The sequence below is a fragment of the Schistocerca nitens genome, chromosome 1 (genome assembly GCF_023898315.1).
Source record: "Schistocerca nitens isolate TAMUIC-IGC-003100 chromosome 1, iqSchNite1.1, whole genome shotgun sequence".
Classification (NCBI taxonomy): Eukaryota; Metazoa; Arthropoda; class Insecta; order Orthoptera; family Acrididae; genus Schistocerca; species Schistocerca nitens.
The window spans coordinates 195,409,322-195,423,735 of record NC_064614.1 but is presented as its reverse complement, the minus strand read 5'-3'; the positions used below and the strand labels follow the sequence as shown (position 1 = coordinate 195,423,735).

At 43.9% G+C, this 14,414-nt stretch overlaps 1 protein-coding gene across 4 annotated transcripts in view; it reads left to right on the top strand.

Moving 5' to 3' along the window:
• LOC126245396 (titin-like) overlaps positions 1–14,414 on the top strand; it is a 518,589-nt gene that overhangs the window by 414,465 nt on the left and 89,710 nt on the right. Inside the window, exon 1 of one of the 4 annotated variants that reach the window (XM_049948314.1) lies at positions 13,713–13,955. The exons of the other annotated variants lie outside the window; for them this stretch is intronic. The gene's annotated coding sequence lies outside the window, so the exon portion shown is untranslated. Of the gene's footprint in view, positions 1–13,712; positions 13,956–14,414 lie in introns of those variants that run through there. 4 annotated transcript variants of the gene reach the window in all.

Sequence of the window (14,414 nt, the reverse complement as noted above, 5' to 3'; positions counted from 1 at the left end):
TGTTTCATCTCCATGGATTTTAATACGTACTCCGAATAGCTCTTTTGTTTCCTTTTGTTTCTTTTACTGCTTGCTCAACTTATCTTCAGCATTCTTCTGTAGCACCGCATTTCGAAAGCTTCTATTCTCTTCTTGTCTAAACTATTTATCGTCCACGCTTCACTTCCATACATGGCAACACTCCATACAAATACTTTCAGAAACGACTTCCTGACACTTAAATCTATACTCGGTGTTAACAAATTTCTCTTCTTTAGATATAAGATACACAGATTGAATAACATCGAGGAGAGGCTACAACCCTGTCTCACTCCCTTCCCAACCACTGCTTCCCTTTCATGTCCCTCGACTCTTATAACTGCCTTCTGGTTTCTGTACAAATTGTAAATAGCCTTTCGCTCCCTGTATTTTACCGCTGCCACCTTCAGAATTTGAAACATATTATTCCAGTCAACATTGTCAAAAGCTTTCTCTAAGTCTACAAATGCTAGAAACGTAGGTTTGCCTTTCCTTAATCTATTTTCTAAGATAACTCGTAGGGTCAGTAGTGCCTCACGTGTTCCAACATTTCTACGGAATGCAAACTGATCTTCCCCGAGGTCGACTTCTACCAGTTTTTCCATTCGTCTGTAAAGAATTCGTGTTAGTATTTTGCAGCCGTGGCTTACTAAACTGATAGTTCGGTATTTTTCACATCAGTCAACTCCTGCTTTCTTTGGGATTGGAATTATTATTTTCTTCTTAAAGCCTGAGGCTATTTCGCCTGTCTCATGCATCTTGCTCACTAGACGGTAGAGTTTTGTTAGGCCTGGCTCTCCCACGGCTGTCAGTAGTTCTAATTTAATGTTGTCTACTCCGGGGGCCTTGTTTCGACTTAGGTCTTTCAGCGCTCTGTCAAACTCTTCGCGCAGTATCATATCTCCTCTTTCATCTTCATCTACATTCGTGTTAGTATTTTGCAGCCGTGCCTTATTAAACTGCGATGTATCAAGTCGCAAACATCTTTATCTCGCCTCTTTCTACCGGGTGAGACCAATTACAGTGCAACTGCTCTCGGCAGTTCAGTGTGGGCTGTAATTGTCGTATGGCAGCTAAACTTAGCAGATGCGCTAATGCGTTAATGCGGAACCGATTTATGCTAGAAAAACAATTAGTTTCAATTATGGCCACCGGGTGAAAATCTGGCGCTGTACCATGTATGACGGAATGGCATCTAAGCTTGTCATTTGATAAGCCGTAATGTGGGTGAACAGTATAGCTACCGAGAAGTGAGACCGTACGCTGTTAATGAAACTCTTTTATGCGAACGGCAGCAATTAATAGTGCTGCGTTGGGAGAGGAGGAAATTTCTGAGGATGTACGTCTGGAGTACAGCATTGTATGGTAGTGAAACATGGACTGTGGGAAAACCGGAACAGAAGAGAAACGAAGCATGTGAGATGTGGTGCTATAGACGAATGTTGAAAATTAGGTGGACTGATAAGGTAAGGAATAAGGAGGTTCTATGCAGAATCGGAGAGGAAAGGAATATGTGGAAAACACTGATCAGGAGAAGGGACAGGATGATAGGACATCTGCTAAGACATGAGGGAATGATTTCCATGGTACTAGAGGGAGGTGTAGAGGGCAAAAACTGTAGAGGAAGACAGAGATTGGAATACGTCAAGCAAATAATTGAGGACGTAGGTTGCAAGTGCTACTCTGATATGAAGAGGTTAGCACAGGAAAGGAATTCGTGGCGGGCCGCATCAAACCAGTCAGTAGACTGATGACAAAAAAAAAAAAAAAAAAAAAAAAAAAGGGAGAGTACCGCCGACTGAAAGGTCTGAGAGGCCCGATATCATTAAATGGTCTAAAGAAGATGATAAAGAAATTCGAAAATATGGGTGATCTTGATGTGGCGCCTGCAAGAGGAAGGCTTCATATCCCAGTGGTTACTGACGAGGTGGCTGCAATGTGACTGATCTCGCAGCATGTGCCCTCGGTGGTACTAGTGTTAGTGCAGTGTCACAAGAATTGTGCATCCTGTGGTCCATATTACGAAAAGCTTTGCACACTGGTACCCGTACAATACATAGACGGTGTAGCAACTGACACCTCATGATCCGCAGCAACTGAATTTCCTCTTCGGTTTCTTCCACGGATCGAAGTTGATAACATATGGTTCGCCAATATTTTGTGCAGTGACGAGGCCCAGTTTACACTAAAAGGCGCAGTGACTACACAAAAGTGCCGGATTTGGGGTACTATGAAACCGCATGTTGTGCTCGAAGAGCCATTGTATTCGCCGTATGTAACTGTGTGGTGTGGATTCACAGCACCTTTATACTCAGTCTGTTCTTCGTAGAAGAAAATACACGCAAAGGGCCTGTCAGGTAGACTGTGACGACCTCCTTGTACAGCATAAGATTCCTCCTTTGGAAGAGCGCAACTGTGTGGAAATCACTGTTTTCGTGCAAGATGGGACCCCTCATGACGCTCGCCTAATGGAAGAGCTGCTTAATGCAACCTCCCATGAACGTGTTATCTCCAGACGTTTTCCAGATGTTTGGCCTGATCGCCTGATATAAAGCCATGTGAATTTTGGCTCTGGGGATAATGAGAATATTAAAAATGTGCCTTTACAGAGAATAACTTCGAAGAACTGCTAGGCGCCAGCAGCAAGGCAACTGAAACCAGAGATGTATCAAGTTGTTGCCTATCTGCAGGCGTCTAGCACTACTTCGAAGGTTTTCTCTGTAAAGGCACATTTTTAAAATTCTGAATTAACGGGGCCGGGTGCCACCGAGGCTGGCAGCAGTTCATGAACAGCTGAATGCGCTTTCGGTTGTGGTCGATCACCTTCAGGCTGCTGCCTCAGGATGTGGCAGTGGCTGAGAATCTGGCGCATTTCGTGAAGCACCTCAGGTGTTACTTGTTTCGCCCTCAGGCTCTGCTACCGAGGTATCTCCTAGAGCACCAGAGGCAGTGAATCCGCCCTCACAGCAGAGTGAATGCCAGATGGTAATGTGTTTGCGTCTCTCGAGGCAGAGGGCTAATGTGGAGACTAATGGTCTGGTCTCGCTCATTCATCCTTTGAGTGCACTGGTGGCCACTCCTTCAGCAGGCTCCGAGCAGGCACAAGGGGGGAGGGGTTTACTAGATATCGGGAGCTCCGACCTTAGACGCGTGATGGAGCCCCTTAGGAAGACAGCGTTCAGGGCCGGAGAGAAGGCCAGCGTGCACTTGGAAGCCTCATCCGAGATATGGAGGTGGCCTTGCCTGCATCTGTGGAGCGTGCAGGGTGCAGTCGTTTGCAAGTTGTGGCTCATTTTGGCACCAACGACGCCTGTCGCATAGGTTCTTGAGGCTTTCCTCAGTTCATACAGGCGGCTGGCGGGAGTGATGAAGGCTGCTGGCCTCGGGAATGAGGTGCAAGCAGAGCTTTGAATTTGCAGCGTTCTTCCCAGAGTTGATCGGTTCCTTTGGTTAGGAGCATAGCGGAGGATCTCAGCAAAAGGATTCGTTGACTCTGGAATTGTCTTGGCAGCAGATTTTTAGCCCCGCGTTATAGTTGGGGATTAGTAGGACTCCCCCCCCCCCCCCCCCCTTGACAAGTCAGGAATGCACTACGCAAAGGAAGCTGCCCATACGGAGGCATGTAGAAAGTCGTTTCTCCCTCATTCTATTTGCGAGGCTAACAAGAAAGAAAATGATTGGTAGTGGGGAGTATCGATGTAGATTTAGATGTAGACGTAGGTTGTTGTCGAACAGCGGGGGTGGGGGGCTCAGAGGCACACTTTGCCGTACCATTCACTCATGTGTCGATGTCGCACCACTCCGTGATCACACTACAGGAGGTCGTGAAACAAGAGCACTGCTGGAAAGGCGTAAGACCCCTTTGCCCTTTGCTGTTTCGGATCAGGTTGAAATTTCGTCGAATGGCTTTGAACGGTCAATAGTGGTGCCATCCTGTACACCAGAGCAAAAATTGCGGTCGTACTGCTAAGTGTCAGCAGTATCGAAGATTGTCGAGGAAGTCTCCATGTTGCGGGTCCCACTTGACCGTGAAATTTGTAGGAATCAACGTCTCAAGCAAAGGGGTGGTTTCATTGACGCCCTTTATGCCACCCCCCTGAGTGCTTTCATGTCGATTCTGAGTGGCGGTGTGTATAAAATGTTTTCCTGTGCAATTTATAAGAAAAAGGCGTGATTTCAACTCTGGGCGTCGCGGTTCTGAGCTCCATCGCAGAGGCGCCAAAACAAGGGGTGAAATGTGGGTAAGACGGGTTGTGACGACCTTCCCATCGTGTAACACGCCTACGGTGGCGTTGGGCAGAATTGTGGTGTCAATGTGACATAATTAAACCCGCTTATACGTCACATGAACTTATTGCTCTGTTTCGAAAAAGTGATCTCTTATTTCTGTTGCACATTGTAATTTCTCACGTTCAGACACCGTATGGGTGATCAGGGACGTTCAGTTTCAATTATATATATATATATATATATATATATATATTAACAATTATCTTAAGTTTATGCTCACAGATGTCGTTGATGTGTATACGTAAAGTGACTTATATTTACAACTTTATTAGGCTATAACAGATTGACTGGTTTACTGAACCTCATGTTGGTTGATTCATCAGTTTATTTAGTATTATCGTCTTAATATCAGCGTATCATATATATATATGATTCATCAGTTTATCTTGTATTATCGTCTTAATATCAGCGTGTCGCATATATATATATATATATATATATATATATATATATATATATATATATATATATATATATATATATATATGATACGCTGATATCACACTTCATTTTGTTATGTGCATGACATAATGCATGTATCGGTGTATGAGAACATCTGCTCTGTCAGTATTTCTGCTTATTCCAGATGTGTATTGTGAATTTCCATAAAAATTCATACGGCGTAGTTTGTTTTCCTTATTGCTGATTTCTTCAAGGAAGTATTATCTAGCAAATTCTTTTAATCAGCAGAATTTTCTTTGAGCTATCGTCAGCTAAACACAGTTCATAGTTCATAACACATTACAAAGTAAAATTTTAATAATGCTGCTGTATGAGACTGCGTCAATACAACAGTGTTCTCTTTCTGTTTCAGGTAAGAGCTTCTCAAGAGAGACGTCCTCATTAGAACGCAGAACTTCGAGCAGTCGGATAGAAAGCCTCTTCTTTGCAGGTAGAAGAAGAGTGCAAAATTTCTTATCGTTTATGTGCGAATATTTTCTTTCTCAAAATATTTTATGGACGTAACAGCACAATGACAGAAAGATTTAAATTGATCTCTCAGACACTGTATATCACAACACGTTTTTACTTATTACAAAGTCTTCAGTTCCTTCCAGTGAGGTAATCAACACCCAAAGCACTTGGAAAAAGTGAACAAACCAAAGTCATTTCTATGTTTTGGTTATTATTCCACATGGAGACTCCGCCAGCTTAATATTCTCGATCTTTTTGTTCGGTTGATTTGGTACTGACTTTCTACTTGCACTACTCCCCTTCTATCCACACTACATCGACGATCTCAGTAGTGTCTCTCACAGATATTCTTCCATCATATATCTTTTGTCGTAACTTCCTTTCTCCAGCCGCATTTTGCGCTTTCCACGGTCGCACTTTGTTATTCCCATGAGCTTTGTACTTTTTCTCCCTCTCAACCTGTAGATCTAACTTTTCTGTCAGTGATATTCTCTTTTTGTACCTTTCCGACAGAACAGCCTTGTTATCTGAGACACTTTAATATTATTATACTCTTCTGTTAGACGTTGAATGTAACTATGATTATTTGTTTCACTTCTGCCATTGCTCCTTCCGGATCATGTCAACGGCAATATTATGACTAGCCGCGGAGCATGTTGCTATTAACAGTAGTCTACCTACAAGGCCTTCTGCATCGCCGCAGGCAGATAACAACGTAATTAATGTTGACGAAGGGGCCACGCAGTTTCTGTAGACTACGACTAAGGGGTTGGAAATGCTTCACCTACTCAACAAAAATATGCCAGACTTATTCGACAGAATGGAAATTTTGCAGTTACGAAGATCAGGACATGAATGGAAATTCTGTATCATGATTCTCAAGCCTTTCTAGCACGATTATAGCTTTGTGGTGCGTGTAAAATGTCCTGATAAAAAACACCATGTTCGGTGCAGAAGGTATCGCCCATGCAAGTGATCGGTAGCAATGTTGACGAATACCGCATTTTCCATGGTACTTCCTGTGAGAATCGTAAATCTTCAACAATACTGCACGGTGCAGTAACATTAATGTGACCACCGCCAGTGTTCGAAGTCAACGTGTAATAACCTTTCACAGACGGCAGGCGGCAACACTAACAGTGGAGGGCATATAAAGCGTTATGGGGGGATCAATTTATCTGACGTCCAAAAGGGCATGATCAATGGCTTTCGGGCCAAGGATGGAAGCATTTCCGAAACGGCTAAGTTTGTAAACTGTTGGCGTACCGCTGTGGTAAAAGTATAGTGTGGATGGTAAAACGGTGCTACCCAAAACCGTCGCCGAGTCTGGTGCACCATGGGCCAAGGATGTCAGGGGTGGACGACGGTTCGCAGATTTGTACGGGCGGATAGGCGTGCAGCTGTTGAGCCAGATGAACCACGGAGCTACCAACAGTGTCTCCCCAACGACCATTCAGTATGGGCCTTTGCACTGCTTCATGCATGCACTCATGATCACTGCTGTTCATCGGCGACGAAGGCTGGAATTTGCATGCCATTACCACAATTTCTCTGCCTCGTGATGACTAGGTGTTGTGTGTTCTTCACCATCATTTCATCATCATTGACTCGCAAGTCGCCGAAGTGGCCGCACCTAAAAAGGACTTGCAATTCGGCGGCCGAACTTCCCCGCATGGGGCCTCCCGACCAACAATGCCATACGATCATTTCATTTCAACTGGACATCACTGAGTGGCGACAGGTGGCCTTTTCAGATGAATCACGTTTTATGCTCCATCGGACAGGTGGCCACAGTCGTGTAAGGCGCGAAACGTCTGAAAGCAAGCTCCCTGCAACAATTATCGATGGGAATGTTTTTGTGGCATTCCCTTGTTGATCTCGTTATTTTGGAAGGCACAATGGGTGAATACAAGTATGCATATATCCTTAGTGACCATATCCACCGCTACAAGCAGTCTGCATTTCCCTCAGAACTTGAAACGTCCTGCCGCGCGGGATTAACCGAGCGGTCTTAGGCACTGCAGTCATAGACTGTGCGGCTTGTCCCGGCGGAGGTTCGAGTCCTCCCTCGGGCATGGGTGTATGTGTTTGTCCTTAGGATAATTTAGGTTAAGTAGTGTGTAAGCTTAGGGGCTGATGACCTTAGCAGTTAAGTCCCATAAGATTTCACACACATTTGAACATTTCGAACATTTGAAACGTCCCCTTCGAAAAATTTATGAATCACTGTGCTGATAAACCTCTTACACTATTTGATTTTCAAACAGCTGAGCAGAACTGAACGTACTCAGACATTTCGCTCTTTATCTATTCTGATCAACACTAAACTGACACACAATATTTTTAGCGCAACGCAATCTGACTTTCAATGATCCCTACTAAAGAATGGCCCTGACTAACAATAACCTATACCTTTCATGAATCGCTTACCTCACAAAAATCTTCGCTACTCGAACTACTGCAATACAGCGAACGCCAATACTGCCAGCTAAATAAAAGATTCTAACTACCGAAGGCACTAACTACTGATAGGCATACTTAGCAAATGAAAGATTTTGATAGAGAACAAACAATGTATTTACCTTAATAGTGTTCATAAGTCAGATCATCCGCTCTCAAAACTCCGCCATCTCTCTCCCCACAGCCAACTGCCCAACACTACAATAGAAAATTCCAACAATTCAAACCAGCCACAGACTGCACACAGCACAGTCAGTGAGTTTCATATAGGGCGCTACATGGCGTTACCAACATAAAAACCTAAACAGCCTACTTACGAACTATAGCATCTACCAGCAGGGCAACGCAACGTATCACACAGCTTGTGTACGTGCGTCATTCGAAGAGCACCAGGATGAGTCTACCGTACTCCACTGGCCACCAGACTCCCCAGATTTAAGCTCAATCGAGAACCTGTAGCCGCGCGGAGTGGCCGCACGGTTTGAGGCGCCCTGTCACGGATTGGACGGCCACTCTCGCCGGAAGTTCGAGTCCTCCCTCGGGCATGGAATGTGTGTGTTGTTTAACATAAGTTAGTTTAGTAGTGTGTAAGTCTAGGGACCGATGACCTCAGTAGTTTAGTCCCTTAGGAATTCACACACATTTGAACATTTTTGAGAACCTGTGGGACCACCCCGATCGGTCTCTTCGCACCGTGGATTCTTAACCGAGAAACCTAGCTCAGCCGGCCATGACACTGTCGGGACCCTCCAAAACTCCATTACTCTTTTTCAACTCGTCCGCGCTGCAAAAGATGTTTATTTAGGCTTTTGACAGTTGGTCACATTAATGTCACGGACCGTGTATAACTGCTTGGAATACTACTGGAGGAATAATTTCTCATCAATGGGATTTTGCTGAAAAGGAGAGAACCAATATATAGGACGAGGAGGGACGTGTCGTGTAGGTGTTATCTTAGAAGGCTGCGTCTCCCTATACGACGGCCTACGTTATCGAACATTGTTTCATCTTACTAGCCAACGTATATCTATTACTTTGTGGGACCATTCATGAATAGAAGCCACGTCTAGAGCAACGGTAACTGACAACCTCATAGCGTCAGTATGAACGCTTTGTCAAGTCAGCTGCTTCGGTATACATTTGCAACAAAGTGCCACGGATTGATGCCTGGTATGTTTTACAGAACTGAAAAGCCTCCGACGTCAATTAGAGCCTTCGAAGTTCAGTGGCTGTCGGTAGTTTCGTCCCCATTCGTGTACTTCTTATTGGTTGATGAAAGTGGAAGGGCGTGAGCATTAAATGAGTCTCTCAGTTTCCTTGATGCTCACGCGCAGTTACAGGCTGCAGTTTGGTAGAATAACCTAAATTCGGAATTCTTCGGTGCTCTAAGCTGCTAATTTCCACAGTAGGTGAATGCTCGTTTTATTTCGGCTAATCAAAGTAAATGAAACAGGACAGACGCTACAGATCAGCTCAGATTCTCTCAGCTCCGAAATACAAGACGCTAGAGCTTACTTTGGATGATGATGATGATTTTTGTTTTGTGGGGCGCTCAACTGCGCAGTCATCAGCGCCCGTACATATTCCTGATCTCTACACAGTCCAGTGTAGCCACTTTCATGAATGATGATGGAATGATGAGGACAACACAAAGACCCGGTCCCCGTGCATAGAAAATCCCCAACCCGGCCGTGAATCGAACCCGGGACCCCGTGATCCATCATCGTTTGAGGTGGACGTAAGCGGTGGGAAACTCGCTATGGGAAGCATTTCTCCTCTCTGAGATTTTACCGAGAAGGAAACAAGACTTGATGAGGGAACCACTGTCACCAGACTGCCGGGCAGTGTCTCATACTAAATCCCAACGCTACCAGTTCAACAAGAATGTGGAAGCCGTTATCTGTATGAAATAAAAGATGCTATTATGAATATACGTTTACATGAAAATACATTTTATCACTAACTGCACAATTATTAAGAAGTTATCCAATCGCAACCATTATCGACTATAGCTTGGCACCTTAGCTCTCTCTCCCGTAAATGATCCGCGTTTCCAACCTCTAAATATCATTTGACCCACTTCGCAACGAATGTCCTTGACTTTCTAACATCTTTAGCAGCAGCTTCGTATGAAAGCTTTGGTCCCTTGGGATGATTTATAAGAAACACTGCCTTCTGGTACTTAAGATATTTTGCACTAATTTTAAACTGCAACCGACCAAACCAAACATTCATATCTATACACAGTGTGAAAGCGCATTGATTACACATTCGAGATCACTACCAGAGATGTCGCTGCGGACGTTACTTTTAAAATTGTGACGTACACTTTCTTGTGTAACTGACTGTACAGTTAGGACGCAACACGAAAAATGATGCAATTTTAAATATTGTAGTTTCAACTAGATACCTAGGGAATACAATGTCAAGCAACTTAAAGTGAAACTATCACACAGAAAATATTGTGGGGAAGGTGAATCAAAGACTGCATTTTATTGGTTCAAATGGCTCTGAGCACTATGGGACTTAACATCTGTGGTCATCAGTCCCCTAGAACTTAGGACTACTTAAACCTAACTAACTTAAGGACATCACACACATCCATGCCCGAGGCAGGATTCGAACCTGCGACCGTAGCAGTAGCGCGGTTCCGGACTGAGCGCCTAGAACCGCTAGACCACCGCGACCGGCTGCATTTTATTGATAGAACATTTAGAACAAGCAATGACTCTATTAAAACGACTGCCTACACTATGTTTGGCCGCCCTCTTGTCACGGATATGACAAGCAGGTTGAGGTAGGCATATACGTCAGAGTTTTTCACTCTCAGAGAGCTTTTGTGAGCAATATGTGTCGTGTAAACAGCGCCGAGAGTCCTCGCCGGCAGTGTCCGGGGATTGCGCAAGATCCCAGGCAGTCGGGCTTTGCGAGTTTAGACCGCGCGGGGAGACGGTAACCTCCATCCCTCGAGCGCTGATCGCTGAAGCTCTCAGGCACGAAAAACTATACCGGCATTATCGGGAGAGCTGTGAGTGATGAGAAGCCATATAGCGTCCCAGGCTTGTGCCATATTTCACAGTTCGTACTACCACATGTGGTGTATATTTTGCCGTACTCATGTATATATCAAATAAAAGTAACCACGAAACTGCGTGTTTTGAGCCATAAAATGTGGCCGTGGCATGCTTCTGAGCGAAGGAATCGCAGTTTTACCTCCTGAATGAACATCAACAGCAGTTAGCCAATTTCGAAAGTTCTAGACTTAAACAGTGCTGTGCAGCAAATAACATATAAAAACATCATAGACATATTGTATAGAATTAACAAACGAAAATAATTGTTACCGAAGAGACTCGATCCAGCGACAGTACGAAAATATGAATGTCTGACTAGCCCATTACCCACTGCACCACACTGGCACTGCATCAAGCCTCTAAATGCCTGAGGGTATTATCGTTCTGCCGTGACAACAACAAGAAAATGCGTGCTTTTTTCACCAGGCGCATTCTGCTTTGTTGAGGTGAAGCATCATCAGTGGTGTTAATTCCCGTATTTATCAATGGGCGAGAAACCAAGCAGAAATCATTCATTACTGACGATGCTTTACCTCAATAAAGCGAAACGCGTCTGGAGGGAAAAAAAAGAAAACAAAAAAAACCGCATTTTCTTGTTGTAACGACTGAACGAAAATACCCTCAGGAATTGTAAAGGAACTACGGACAATGTAGTCAGACAAATGAAGAGCCTTTCTAAATGTGTACCGGAATCGTTGGGGACTGTTGAGACAACCGTCGCTATGGATACGCATTGTCAGTGAGAATGTCTGCGTTGTGTCGGCAAAAAAAGTAAAGAAGAAAGCTGCCCGGAAGTGGACTTAGGACGAAGTCGCACATTTAATTAAATTCTATGAGGATAAGTCAGCGTTATGGAATGTACAGTAACTGGACAACGGGACTGTGAGAAGAAGTATAGTTTGTAGGCTGAAACGGCAGCTTTTAACACCTACACAGAAGAAATTTGCCAGAACATCAACAATTCAAAGAATCAGAGCAAAGTAGCTTTATAACATAGATTAATTAACACAGAGAAACAAGTGAAGTTATGTTTGACAGTAATCGTTTTGGGACTCGGGAAATTGCCTTTTAATTTCAAGTAATAGAGATGTATCTGTAATTTCATATCACGTGGTATTTATTGATCGTATTATCGTATTGGGGGCTCAAGAACAAACCTTCAAGAATTTACGAGTGGTTCTGTAAGTCATTAGAAGTAAAAACGTTCAAATAAATGTATGTCCGGAAATTCTTCATTTATCAGATATCCGCTGTATTTGGCTTTTGAAGGTCTACGGGGATCAGTATTAAATTGGTGTAATATTATTTCATCGTAACTTACCAAATATTAAAGAGAATAAACGTAGCTAATGCTAGAAAGATTAATGTCACAAGCTCTCTGTCTTTAACACTAACGGATTTACGAGTAATAATATCTAGATTGGCAGTTTTGAATCCATTTATAAAGAGTATTTCTTCCATCGCCATCGTTGTCATCTTCCTGAAATTTCCATATTGATATGGATTTTCCATCACAAGCTGTACATTGAGATTCGTGCATGCTCCAAAATCATACTGCCGCCTAATCCGCTCTCTTTTTCTTTGCATTCAAAACATTAAAAGCCCATCGCTTTCCTGTCGCAACCTCTTCCTTCACGCACAGAACTACGACAGAAAAATCTCGCGAAGCGCGATGTCAGAGCTCTCACAGACACGCATTTTGATTTATCATGGTCGGTCATTGACCTTTGTGAGGTATCACAACAAACGAGAAAATGCGTGTAGCAGGCTGATTTTTAATGCAATGGACCAAAGGTAGATAAAGGGGTAGGACTCGAAACGTTCAACAGCCGTGACGTCATCGCCTACCGGAAATCTCAGATTTGCGAGGTCTACAACAGAAATCATCATCACAACAGAAATCATCTTGCTATATGTAAATGCAAGACTCTCAGACTCCACCAGAAAGTAAATTTAAAGAACTATCAGCGAAAATACGGCCCTAGTGTAAAAATTCTACGAGTACTATCTGAGAGTACTAAACTGGTTGAGAGCAAATAACTCATGCATATCCCAGCCCTTAATGTGGCCGATATTGAAACAAGGGCGTTTTTCTTTGCGGCGAAATGATCTCACGAAATTTGAACCACCAACTTTCTTCTACGATAACCATAATATTCTGTTGACTCCCATCTACATACGGAGAACTGATCATCGTAATGAAATAGGAGTTAGAGCTTGCACGGAAAGATGTAGGTGTTCATTTAAGCCATGTGTTACTTCCGAGAGTGGAACGGTCGAGGTATAGTCTAAAGTAGTTCTATGAGGCCTTTACCACACACTTAAGTGTGAATTGCAGAGCAATCATGTATATGTAGGTAAAAGTACTTCACATCGGAGAGATGCCTATATGCAGTAATAAAAGTGGTAAACTTAGATTACCACTCATGTCTTTCAGCCAAGAATGCTATACCATCTTTTCATTCCTTTGGTCGCATTTCACGTTTCTTATTCGCACTTGGTGTTTGTCTGCGTGTGATTTCTCTGCTCATTTCAAAAACTGAACTCCACTTTTTCATCATGATGCTGTCTCTACTTCAATCAGCGGTTTCAATTTACGTTCCCCAGAGTTATTCAGTTACGGAAGCCGTGCCACGCCCTCCATAAGCTGAGCGATTACGATGAATCAATTATAGTCCGTTATAGAACTCAGTCGTTAGTCATCTTTCGAGTGACGCGAATGCACAGATTTTTTATGTTCCAAGACGAGTAGACTCACTTCCTACACGGAAGCGTTTTCAGATTTCTTTCGAGAATTTGACACAGCGGCGTTATATCAGCGGCTGGTTATGAAACGAGCTCGGGGAACGCCTTGGCAGCAGATAAGCCATCGCCCGTCCCCGGCAATGCTGATAAGCGTTGGCGCCGACATTGATCTTCTGGTGACTGGGTGTCAGTCTGATCCCTGGCCGGCCCCGTACAGATAGCTCGGTGCGTAGGTGAAGCGCGGACGTGCGGCAGCAGTGGTATCGAACACGAGGAATACCTGCTGAGTCTTCACTTCTGACCGTGTGGTTACCCGTATCCGTGATAAGGCTGTGATAGTTGAAACAGACTACTGGTGTCCGCAGACATCCTCTGTGGCTTCACGAACGACGTATCAGTTTCTCCATACCAGCAAAAACTTCCAGAAGACTACTGCACGGCGATCCGTAATATGTAAGTACTTGTGACTGATGTATCACTTTTTGCCAGATAGACTTGGCTCAGCCAATTGGTACAGAACTGATATGTATATTTATCTCACTAAACTCTCATCTTAGGGACCTGAGATACAGTGCTTGGAGATTTTGTAGCTGTACTAGCGAGCCATCGCGGCTTCACATGGGGAGGATATCTATGGCCAGACGACGTTTTTGTAGTACGTGTAGATACGCACACATGAATCGGTCTGTCTATTAGTGGAAACCGTATTAAAATACTTTCTGTAGTTCCTGAGTTGCACTTTCGCATACAGACGGAGAGCGGCGTGGTATGTATTCAGCGACTGCGCTTGTAATCTCCATTCTTTCTACACGCGCACACCTGCTCATAAAGCGTAAGGTTCAGCAAACCGGGTTGTGTGTTACAGAGGTGAGCCCAGACTCGGATCCAATCCGCGTGACGAATAAACGACCA